The sequence below is a fragment of the Octopus bimaculoides genome, chromosome 1, assembly GCF_001194135.2.
Source record: "Octopus bimaculoides isolate UCB-OBI-ISO-001 chromosome 1, ASM119413v2, whole genome shotgun sequence".
Classification (NCBI taxonomy): Eukaryota; Metazoa; Mollusca; class Cephalopoda; order Octopoda; family Octopodidae; genus Octopus; species Octopus bimaculoides.
This window is the reverse complement of record NC_068981.1, coordinates 158,425,496-158,437,517: the sequence shown is the minus strand read 5'-3', so window position 1 is coordinate 158,437,517 and position 12,022 is coordinate 158,425,496. Positions and strand designations below refer to the sequence as shown.

The 12,022-nt window shown below is 38.9% G+C and overlaps 1 non-coding gene across 1 annotated transcript; it reads right to left on the bottom strand.

The window, feature by feature from the left end:
* Positions 1 to 680: 680 nt before the first annotated feature.
* Positions 681 to 752, bottom strand: Trnaq-uug (transfer RNA glutamine (anticodon UUG)). The gene has a single exon. It is a non-coding gene; the product is annotated as a tRNA-Gln (tRNA).
* Positions 753 to 12,022: the final 11,270 nt, after the last annotated feature.

The window sequence follows — 12,022 nt, the reverse complement described above, 5'->3', positions numbered from 1 at the left end:
GTGTGTGTGTGTGTGTGTGTGTGTGTGTGTGTGTGTGTGTGTGTGTGTGTGTGCCTGTGCGCGCACGCGAGTGTATATGTAACATGGCAATGTTTATTTTTCAAGAATGTAGATATTGATTTTGAGAGAAATTTGCCGGTTATTTCTTGCAGTCGGAACTTCGAGCTACTGTATAGAGGTTCTCCATTTATTCGTTTAGCATCTTAAGGAACAGTTAGAGTTATTTTCGTCATTATGGACCTTGGCAGCGAATGGACCCCTAAGACATTTATCACACAAAAACGTACCTTAATGACACGAACAGAATCACGGTCCAACCAGAGTATTTAAGCTTTAGAAAGATTCTATCAAATATACGTCACTAGCCAGGAGGGAGTTGAGATGTAAGCAACCATAAAACGACCGCGAAGAAATATTCTCACAACTAGAAGAGTGGAAAGCTTCATCGGAGGTGGACTTCTACATAAAATCTAGTGAATGTACACCAAAATAGGAGGATAAAGAGGTGGTGGAAGAAAGAAGAAGAAGATGATGAAGAAAAAGAAAGCGTGAGTAAGATTGAGTATTGCGGACTTAAATCACACATGACATAGTAAATCATATATATATATATATATTTATAGTTCCAGCTCAGAGCTGCGGCTATGCTGACGTACCGCCGTTAAAAAAATCAGTTTACTAGGTTCTACCGAGATTTGAACTCGGATCGCTGGATTCAAAGTCCAGAGTGCTAACCATTACACCATAGAACCTCACATTATTTATTTAACTAGTTTCCATATTGTTGATGTCCTTGTCTATATTCATGCTTGCACCGGTCTACCAAACAGTATTTTTTGTATTTTTACATAATGCCATACAACATAGCGGTTCGACAAATAAATTTCAATGAAATAAGTACCAAAGTGAAAATGCGTTCTCGATTCGACGATGTCCGATGTCGATTTGATCGACTAAACTCTTGAAAGCTGTGTCTCAGTACAGCCACAAGTTCAACGACTAAAACAACAATGAGTAAATGAAACGCGCGCGCGCACACACATACGCGTGGGCGTTAGGAGTTCACTTTGTTCAAAGCAACCGGCCCAGACCAACGTTTTCCACATTTTTGCAGCATATCTTAACCAGCAGTTGTGATGCCTTGGTTTGAGCTGGTCTGTAACAATATCGCCGATCAAAGAGAGAGGCTGCAAAGTTCTTATGAATGCCCTGTCACCCTCTAACTACTATTTAAAACCACATATATACTAATGTATAAAATGTCTTTGCTCATTCAACGTATTCATGATTCACAAATATGCACACACACACACACATGCATTCAAAGGGATACCCAAACACACGCGCGCACGCACTCACACTAATAAAAGCAATGGTTCATACGCACACGCTCACTGAGACACATTATGTCACAAATTTACACATACACCATTTTCAACACACACATATATATATATATACACACACACACACACACACACAAGCAATGGTTCATACGCACACGCTCACTGAAGCACACATACTATCACAAATTCACACATACACCGTTCTCAACAGACACACACACATACACACACACACATACACACACACACACACACGCACGCATGCACGCACACACACGCACACACACACACGCACGCACACACGCACACGCACACACACACACAGACGCTTGTTATTTTTCCTCTCCAGGTTACCATCTCACTAAAGTGTTTGTTAGAAGGGGGTTGCAAGGAAAATAATCACAAAATCCTTATGCTTGTTATAACAGTGGTTATGATTTATTTAGGGATTATTTTGGAGTTAAAGTTAGACAAAAACTAAGCTGTAGACCAGCTGACCGTCTTGTCAATGCGTCACCACTCCACCCAAGGTTCAGTCAATACTGTATTTTATAACAAACACTCTTTTGGATTAAGTCGCAATAATCAAAATACCAGTCGAGTTTTTATTTCCTTTTAGTTCCCTGGCCCTAATTGAACATACCAGTAATCAAAGACGTTCCAAACATAACTGTCGGTAACTTTTGTATGTTTAGGGTTAAAGTAACATATGTTTCCTTCCTTCTTTAAGACGGTTGGATGTTATTTGAGGGAATTTTGTGGCTATTTCTAGCGAGTCATGCGACCACGTTGAAGCTTTCTCGTTGGCTTAGTCGAGGATAGAAGTGTGTTATCATTTAAGCTTACCACTTGACTCTGTGTGTGTGAGAAAGAGATGGGGAACAAGAAAGAGGGAAAAAAGAAAAAGAGGAAAGTTGGAAGGGAAGGGAGAGATATGAAGGAAGGAGAGTAACGAACAAGAGTAGAGACAGCAACAACATCACGCAAAAGGTGCCGAAAATGGTTTTAAAAACTCACCTCGTGGCTCAGGACCAAAAGTATGACGACTAATGTATCCACACCGATCATAACTATTAGTGCCACCTTAATATCTTGTTAGAACAAACAGATACAGAGTTCAGAGAGTAGAGAAAAAAAAAAAACTTCTTCAACAAGAAAACTCAATCTCAAGAGAAAGCAAGCGGGAAAGGGTAAAAGAAAATCCAGCTTTCTCCCAGAAGAAACCATGACTGAGAATCCCACAACTCACTTGTAAGACATTGAGCTCAGAGTACTGAAAACAGCTAATGTGGACTTTATGGGCTTCATAAATGGACTACGGAAAGAAAACCAAATACTCATTACCATCACCATCACCATCATCCGCATTATGACCACCACCACCACCACCAACAACAACAACAACAACAACAACAACAATAACGACATCTACGCGATGGATTTTTAGAATCGTTAGAGCATTGGTGTTTGTTCCAGTTTTTATATTATGAGTTCAAATCCCATCGAAATCAACTTTGTCTTTCATCACTTCATGGTCAATAAAATAAAGAGCCGGTTAAGCACTGGGATCGATGTAATCGATCTATTCCTCTTTCCTCAAAAGTGAGTTGTGGGTTTCTCAGTTATGGTGTTTTTTTTTTTTTTTTTTTTTTTTTTTTTTTTTTTTTTTTGCTCTTGGAGAAACACTTGTTAAAGGTGTTGGATTGGAAATGCCTTGCAGCATTTATTCCGGTTCTTTACGTTCTAAATTCCAGTCACACCGATACCTTGCTTTTCATTCTTTCAGGGTCGATAAATAAAGTATCTGTCAAATGCTGGGATCGACGATATCTAATAAACTCATTCCCTTGTCCCTAAATTAGAGACCGTTTTTATTATAAAGGTGACGAGCTGGCAGAATCATTGGCGTGTCTGAAGAAATGTTTAGCGTGTGTTCAAATTCCATCGGGGTCAATTTTGCCTTTCACCTTTTCGGTTCGATAAAATAAGTACCAGTCAAGTACTGGGGTTCGATGTAATCAACTAGCCTCTTCCCGACAAATTTTAGGCCTTGTGTCTATAGTAGAAACAATTATTATTAGCATAAAGGCGGCGGGTTAGCAGAATCGTTGGCACTCCAGACAAAATGCTTTGTAGCATTTCGTCTGTCTTTACGTTCTGAGTTCAAATTCCACTGCGGTCGACTTTACTTTTCATCCTTTCGAGGTCGATAAATTAAGTATCAGCGAAACACTGGGGTCGAAGTAGTTATTGAATTATTACTTTATTTGACCAACTTCTCGTGTTTTTGAATTGTTTGCTGAATCTCCTGTGATGTGTCGGAGGCTGCTGATATCCGAAGAACGAAAACAAACTCTGACGTCATAACCTCTCGACACTGGGAGACCCCGTGGAGTTTCATCTTTTTCAAATTACGCCTATTTCAGTAGTTTTAAGTTCCATACGCAATGACATTGTGACTGAAACATGAAATTAATGAATGTAGAATACAATTGTATATATTATAACTAATGAAACATTTCGTATAATATAAGAGAAGTGAATAAAAAATTGTTTGGTATGAGTCACAGCGCCTTTTTTTTTATATGCTCGCTCCCTACTAACTTTAGAACGTAGCAACACCTCTATTGCGAGCTGGTAGAATCGTTAACACATCGGACAAAATACTTAACGATATTTTCCCCCCCTGCTCTTTACATTCTGAATTCAAATTCTGCCGAGATCGATTTTGCTTTGAATCCTTTTCAAGTCAGTAAAATAAGTACCAGTTAAGCACTGGGGGTCGAGGTAATCGACTAGAACTGTTGGCTCTATGCCAAAACTTGAAACCATTATTATTGGCTTATGTGTTTTCCAGGTATACCTCACAGTGCTCTCGTTTCCGAATTAATATTTGTGACACTGTTCCGAAAGTTCATGGTATTTTCTTCGTTAAATTATTGTAGTTGATTTAAAGAAAGATAGGTTGTTTGTTATTAATTTTTCTCCAACTTTTGTCCGGCTGTGAAAAAAGACAGGATCTATTTTAAAACGGGGGCCACATTTTTCATTAATGTTTTACGTAGTGTTTTTGGTACGGAAAGACTTTCAAACTTCGTATACTTATCTATTTTGTGTTATAGAACAGAAAAATATTTTTGTATTCGAATTTATTTCATGTAAAAAAATTGTCTTATTTCGATAATTTCAACCAATCACTGACAAGTATTCAGTTGTTTACATTTACTCCTTTGGCTGATTAAGCGATGTAAAGCGTATTTAATCTCCATACCTTCGTTTTATTTGCTTTTTTCATTTTAAATTTGCTTTAACCCTAACCCTAACCCTAACCCTAACCCTAGGGTTAGGGTTAGGGTTAGGGTTAATTGTTTCAGAATCGTTTGTTTATGTAGTCGGCACTTAATGTATATCGGCTGAATGGACGTCAGTGATTGGTTGAAATTACAGAAATACGACAACTTTAACATGGAATAACTTATGGATTTCTTTTTTTTTTAAGAAGACTAAGAGAAAAAGATGTTTTATATGACACATTCTACCAGTGTTCCAAGTTTCAAAGTGTTTCGTTAATGAAAAATGTGGCCCCCGTTTTAAAAAAGATCCAAAAGACATTTATATATTTTGCTTTTAGTATTATTTATTTATTTATTATTGTTGATTGATATTCAACGCAAAATATTGGTGAAAACCGACTCTCCAATATAAGTTTTGATTATTGCAGAGAAAACTAACAAAAACAGAAAGTAATTAAAAATATTGTAAAAGAAACCATTAATGTTTGAAACAAAAACTGACCATCCGTTCTGAGCATAAGGCGGCGAGCTGGCAGAAATGTTAGCACGCTGGGCGAAATGCTTAGCGGTATTTCGTCTGCGCTACGTTCTGAGTTCAAATTCCTCTGAGGTCGACTTTGCCTTTCATCCTTTCGGGGTCGATTAAATAAATACCAGTTACGCAATACCAATCGACTTAATCCGTTTGTCTGTCCTTGTTTGTCCCCTCTGTGTGTAGTCCCTTGTGGGTAGTAAAGAAATAAGAAACTAAACATCCGTAGCTGGTCGATATTTCTGTATTACAATATGGGTAGGTGGTAAGCGCAGAGGTACCGAAGAGAAACATATGGTTAGGAGAAATGAAAATGGATGTGCAAGTTTTAATCACTTTCGAAAGTTACAGGGCCAAACCAGAACTTTACTTGGTTAAGTGACAAAGAGCATAAAACTGATGGTGCCGAACGAAAGGACTAATTGTTATACATATGGTGGTAAAAACGCTTTGAGAATGTTTTGCTCTGAAGAAATTAAAAAATACATCAAGAAAGTAGAGAAGAGAGGAAAGTAGTGGAGAACAACTGAAACAGCAACAAGATCAGCAGACCCACCACCACCCCACCAGTTTCGAAGGTACCTTCAGTCACAACTCCAAAAATGCTGACGGAGGTTATCCAGTATACAGTTTTGAAAACATGTTAGCGGATACCCTGTTCCCCGACCGTAGCAACCAGCAGCACCACCCTATCGTCTTGTGAGGAACATGAGGGGATGCAGGAAGACCAAGGATTTCAAACCCTCGCTGAAAATATAAGATGTAAAAAAAAAGGAGAGCCTCAAAAAAATATGATGAAAAAGTGTGAGGAGGTTCCAACCTTCCCATTAAAACATCATGGAATTCACAGTATTGTGACTGAATGCGAAGAGGTACTGGGTACATTTATTACATCGTCATACGAGCTTATAGGCGAAATAGTTTTGGAAGAGCCTTTTAAAGACAAGAATTATTAACGTGTAAAAGGCAGAATATTAATAAAGTGCTTACTGTAGAATTAGGGAAGCATGAAACAAAAAGCAGCCGAACTCAATAGGATATTCATAACCCGGTATTTTGGGATGCAACAGAACTCGGTACAGGGACTAGGGTAGAATTGTGGGGAGCTCCAGCCCAGCCTAATCCATAAGTATCCACCTGTGTGCTGGCGGCTAGCCCTATATGTTTTTCATGATTTTCAGTTTTAAATCATTTTAATTATTGTGTGTTTATATATTATGCATTTTTTATTTAAGGGTAGTGAATTCGCAGAACTGTTAGTAAGCTGGGAGAATGCCTTGTGGTGTTTCTTCCAACATTTTATGATCTGTGTTCAAACCCTGCCGAGGTCACTTTCAGTTTTATTCCTATATCCGATAATCCTTCTGCCAAATTTCAATTCCTGAACCTATCTCATAAACAGTTTATTTTATACTTATTTCATGTTCCATTAAATTTTTAATCCGTCTATTATATTATGGCTTCACCCCTGCTAACGTTTAGTTGTTAAAATGACTTAGTTCATGTCCATACATATTGTAAACTTCATTGTCTTCAATGTTCTTTGTATTTTATTGAATCTTTTGAATCTAGTAGCTAATAAAATAAATCACTATTACTGTTGCCATTTCTTTATTTAAACTTTCGCTTAAATAAACGGGCTCCTGAGAAACTGTTGAACTTATATTTCCAGAGATCTGCAAATTTGTCTTTTATGATGGCTTAAGATAAACAGACACCTTTTGTTTTAGTAATCTTCACTCCCTGTTCGACGTTGTTACATTCAGTGTGGCAGAAACAGTTAAGCACTTTGTTACTGCATGGCATTATTTAATGCTTGTAGGTTTTGTGTTCAAACCTAAGAGAAGATCGAATTCCTTTTCCATCTCGTGGATGAAGTGTTAATAAACAATAATAGCTCAAAGATACTGGAGTTGATTCAATTGACGTTAGTTTTTCAATTTTCATGTAGAAACTTGTCTTATATCTGGCAAAATAATTTTTTTTTTTTATTACTATACTGGGATACTGGCACAAGTATGTCCCCTCCCCGACTTTGTTTCCACATAACTTTCGGAAAATGGGTAATTTTTAATTACCTTTTCTATAAATACATTGATTCCGATTTAATTGGAATCTATACCATCTGAGAAAAAATTCATTAAAAAATACCCATTTCTCTGAAAGTTATGAAGAAACAAAATTAGAGACACAAGTGTGTAGGTGTGCCACTTCAATATGCTTTTTTTTTTTTTTTGTCTGATTGTTCTTCTATATATTTCATTACGCAGAACTTGACGGCAAAATCCGCGCGAGCGCGTATGTATTGTACAGCTCGTATTTAATTATCTTTATTCTTTCACTTTATATTTCTAATGATTTCTTTTTATTAGACATTTCATTCCCATGCTATTGTTAAGAAACCCTCGCAATCTACGTATTTACAACCATTATTACAGTCTTGCTAAAAGATTTTTGAACTGCTCAAGTATTTCTTTATCACAAGCTTAATTTCTTACTGCTTGTGTGTCATCGTGTTCTAACATGCCTATTTATGTTGCAAATCATTTTTGTTTCCTTGTTTACTCAGTTCAGCCACAATTCTTTGACAACAACTAACATAAACCGAGTGAATGGGCCTCTGTGTGGACGCTCGGCCTGCTAGAAATAACACCCAAATCTCACTGATATTACATCCAACTCAATTCACAATAAAAAAGCAATTTTTGAATAATTTGAATAATGTAATATGATATAAAGTATGTCCTGAAAAGAAGAGATGGTCACAGTTGGAATGGTATTAAGTCTACTTGAACAGAGCTGATATGGTATCAAGCAAGTACAGCAACTGGATAACTTCAAACAGCAGAGTCGATATGGTGTTGAGCTGAAGGATTGGAGGGTTCCAACTGAGTTATGTCCATAGACACGACACTTAATTCTCACGAGGTCAATAAATGATAGGCATTTTTCGTCTGTCTTTATGTTCTGAGTTCAAATTCCGCTGAGTTCAAATTCGACTTTGCCTTTCATCCTCTTGGAGTCAATAAATTAAGTACCAGTTGCGTACTGGGGTCGATCTAATCGACTGCCCACTACCCCCAAAATTTCGGGCCTTGTGCCCTGAGTACAAAAGAATAAATGATAGGCATTTGGAAGTACAACTAACAACAATAGACAACAGTAGGAGTGTTATGTAATAACCGAGTGTTTCAGTTGTTGTCCGTTCCTCATGTCAGCCTAAATTGCGTAGACTTATCATTAATAGTCTTCCGATTGCGACCATTTTATCTTTTGATATATATATCAGAAATTTACATCGTACAGGTGAAGGTGCATAACTCAGTGGTTAGAGCGTCGGGCTCACAGTCATGAAGTAGTGAGTTCGATTCCCGGACCGAGCTGTGCGTTGTGCTCTATTGTGAACAATACACTTTATTTCATGTTGCTCCAGTTCACTCAGCTGTAGAAAGGAGTTGTGACGTCACTGTTGCCAAGCTGTATCGGCCTTTGCTTTTCCCTTCGATAACATCGGTGGCATGGAAATGGGTGGCTGGTATGCATGGGCGATTGCTGGTCTTCAATAACAACATTGCCTGGACTTATGCTTCGGAAGGGAACTTTCCAGGAGCAATCCCATGGTCATTCATGACCGAAGGGGGTCTTTACTCTTTTACATTGTACAGAGAGTAGACGCAGTATGGTCAGTTGTTACGAAGTTTCCCTCGCACCCACGAGTTCCTGAGTTCGATCCTATAGAGTGACATCTTAAGCAAATGTTATTTTCTATAGCTACGGGTTGACCCATATCTAGTGAATGAAACGGCAGACGAAAACAGAATAGAAGCCCGTCGGGTGGATTGTACCTGTAATTCAACAGGTACTGTTTTGTCACATACTGTGTCATGCTGATTCTGCCCGATAATTACGTTAACGGTACATATGACGGTGGAATACTCAGCCACTTACATGTTAATTCAGGAGCAAATAATTCGGTTGACAGAATAAGTAATTTTTCATCGTCGAACAAGGATGATCCACTAACACTGCATCATCCAGAGACCTCCCTTTATATTTAACACAGACGGATGTGACTCGATGGACTTCGGCTGCTATTTCTTTCAATCGACTGCATAGAAGATCTTTCGATAGTTGGTAGTGTCTTCTAGTAGGTTACAGCACTGGTTTCAAATTATCTCATGGAGAAGGTACCAAAAAATGACATCGCTGTATTATATTCTTTGCATCACGATTTAAAGGCGAAATTTTAAGTGAAGCCCCAAATGGGTAACAGAACTAATCACAGAAACCCCGACCCCATGTATTTTTTAATGTGTACGTATCTTTGCGTTTATCCACCACCACCGCTTGACAACCAGTGTTAGTTTCTTTATGTTCCTGTGACTTAGCGGTTCAGCAAAACTGACCGGTAGAATAAGTACCTAACTTAAAAGAATTACTGGGTAAAACTTGTTCGACTAAATCCTTCAATGTAATGTCCCAGTATGGCTGCAATCACTTGACTGAAACAAGGAAAAGGGTAAAAGTTTATGTATGTATGTATGTATGTATGCATGCATGTATGTATGTATGTCATTATTCAGTTTATTTCAAGATTTCTTGCCAATAGAGAAAGAACCGGTTTCTAACCTAGATTCAAGGCTTCTTCACCAGAATTTCTGCATCAACAACAAAGTACTTATGTATGTATGTATGTATGTATGTATGTATGTATGTATGTATGTGTAGATTTGTATGTTTTATGTATATATTCTATGGATATAGTTGCATATCTAGGCATGCTCATCTTTATATATAATACAGATGTCTGTCTGTATAACTGCATGCATTTCTACATTTTACAACCGATTTGCACCAAATTTCATACATAGGTTACTGAAGTCCTATTACGCGTCGTAGACTATTTAATCTTTCCGTACATCGATTGTGGGATCTCCCAGGGGCAGATAACCCCTTAAGCCTCTCTCTTGGATTCAGCAGTACAACGGCATAAAGGCCTCATAATTCCTGCAGTTTGCCTCCCATCTTCACCAAAATTAATTTTTTGTTTGCTTATGGCCTACAAATACGAGATAGCAAGTAGGGTGGCCACTCTCGCCCGGCAATGGGCCGAGAGGAAGCTGTCTCTAAAAGGTCGGGTGGAGGTGGCGAACACTTACATCGCATCCGTCATCTACTACCGCCTGACCGTCGTGCCTTGTCCCGACCCTACCATCACCAAACTGGAACGCATCCTCTTCCGCTTCTTGTGGAAAGGAAGTGTTCCGATGGTCAAGCGATCTGTTTGCTGCCAACACCCGCTAAAAGCAGGGCTGGGCATGCCGTGGTTGATGATGCGCAGACACGCGCTGAGACTGTGACATCTCCGGCTCTGCGTAGACGACGGTGAACAGGTGTGGTCACCGTTTGTGAGGTGCGCTTTCCTGCAGTTCGTCTCCATGACCGAACTGCAGTCATGGATCAAAAAGAGGCCGAGGAAGAGCGAATGGCACCGCGAGTGTCACGTTGCTCTCGAGCAACTATGCCGTCTCAGGTCGACCTTGAGCGACTGCATCACCACAAAACATTCTGTAGGGTATTAGTGGAGAGGAAGTACGACGACGATCTCCAGGCGAACCTGGGCGTCGACGAGGAATGCCTGACCCGCCTGTTCAAGACGACTTTCGGGCCGGGACCTATGGACAACTTTCAGAGATCCCTGGCCTGGCAGTGCTATGGAAAAGCGCTACCCGTTCGGGATAAGCTCTACAGGCATGGCTCGAGAAACACCGGGCCGACCTGCTCGAGATGCGGTCAGAGTGACGAAACCGTTCTGCACGCACTCGTGTAGTGTCCAACCATTTCCAACCTGTGGGCCTATGTCGAACAACTGCTATCGTGTGGGGGACAAGTCGGTTTATTAGCCGAGTCTATCGTCAATATTGTCGCGCCTCCTTCTTTCAAACGGGAAGGAAGAGCCATTTTTATCGTACCTGTGGCTATGGCGAAAGAATGTGTATGGTGGACGCATCTGAAAGGCCTAGAGACAAACGCTTTCCTCTCTGGTCAACTTCTCATCAACTTCTTCAAGTATCACTTGAAAAGAAAGGTGAGAGTAGAGGGGGAAGTTTTGTGTAGCAAATGTTTCAATAAAAGATGGGTGAATGTAGCAAGGATGGTACATGTGAATGACGGAGCCACCTTGAACATAATCCTATGAACCAGAAAAAGAAAGAAAACGAAATACTGTAATATGTTTTTGTAGGACATATTGCCCGAGGTTACCGTGGATTTTTCCGTAGGTTTTTCTTTCCACGGATAAACCTAATCTGTTTTTCTTTTTTGTAACATTTACATTTTCTGTGATGCATGATCCCGGATCTTTTTGGTTTGATGGGCACCACTTGTTTTCTTAACGAAACACTTTCAAACTTGGGACACTGGTAGAATGTGTCATATAAAACAACTTTTCTCTTAGCCTTCTAAACAAAAAATTGTATATCGCAAGTTATTTAATGTTAAAGTTGTCGTATTTCTGTAATTTCAACCAATCACTGACGTCTATTCAGCTGAATACAGTTACTGCTGTGGCGGTGTATATGGTATTTATCCCTTGTTGACATATTTCATCCGGTTTTTTGGTTTGGTTTCTTCTGAAGCAGACAAAATTACAGAAAAATGGTAATTTATACGCATATATTGTTTATATAATATATTACGCTGTGTGTATCTGTGTTTGTAACAATTTTTCGTTAGTACTCAGTAACACATTTTCTAAATGATGGTAGAGTTTGATTTGAAGAAGATTTGGTTGCTATTATACTTGAATTACACTATTCTACTTGTTTCAGTTGATTAAATAATAGCTAATA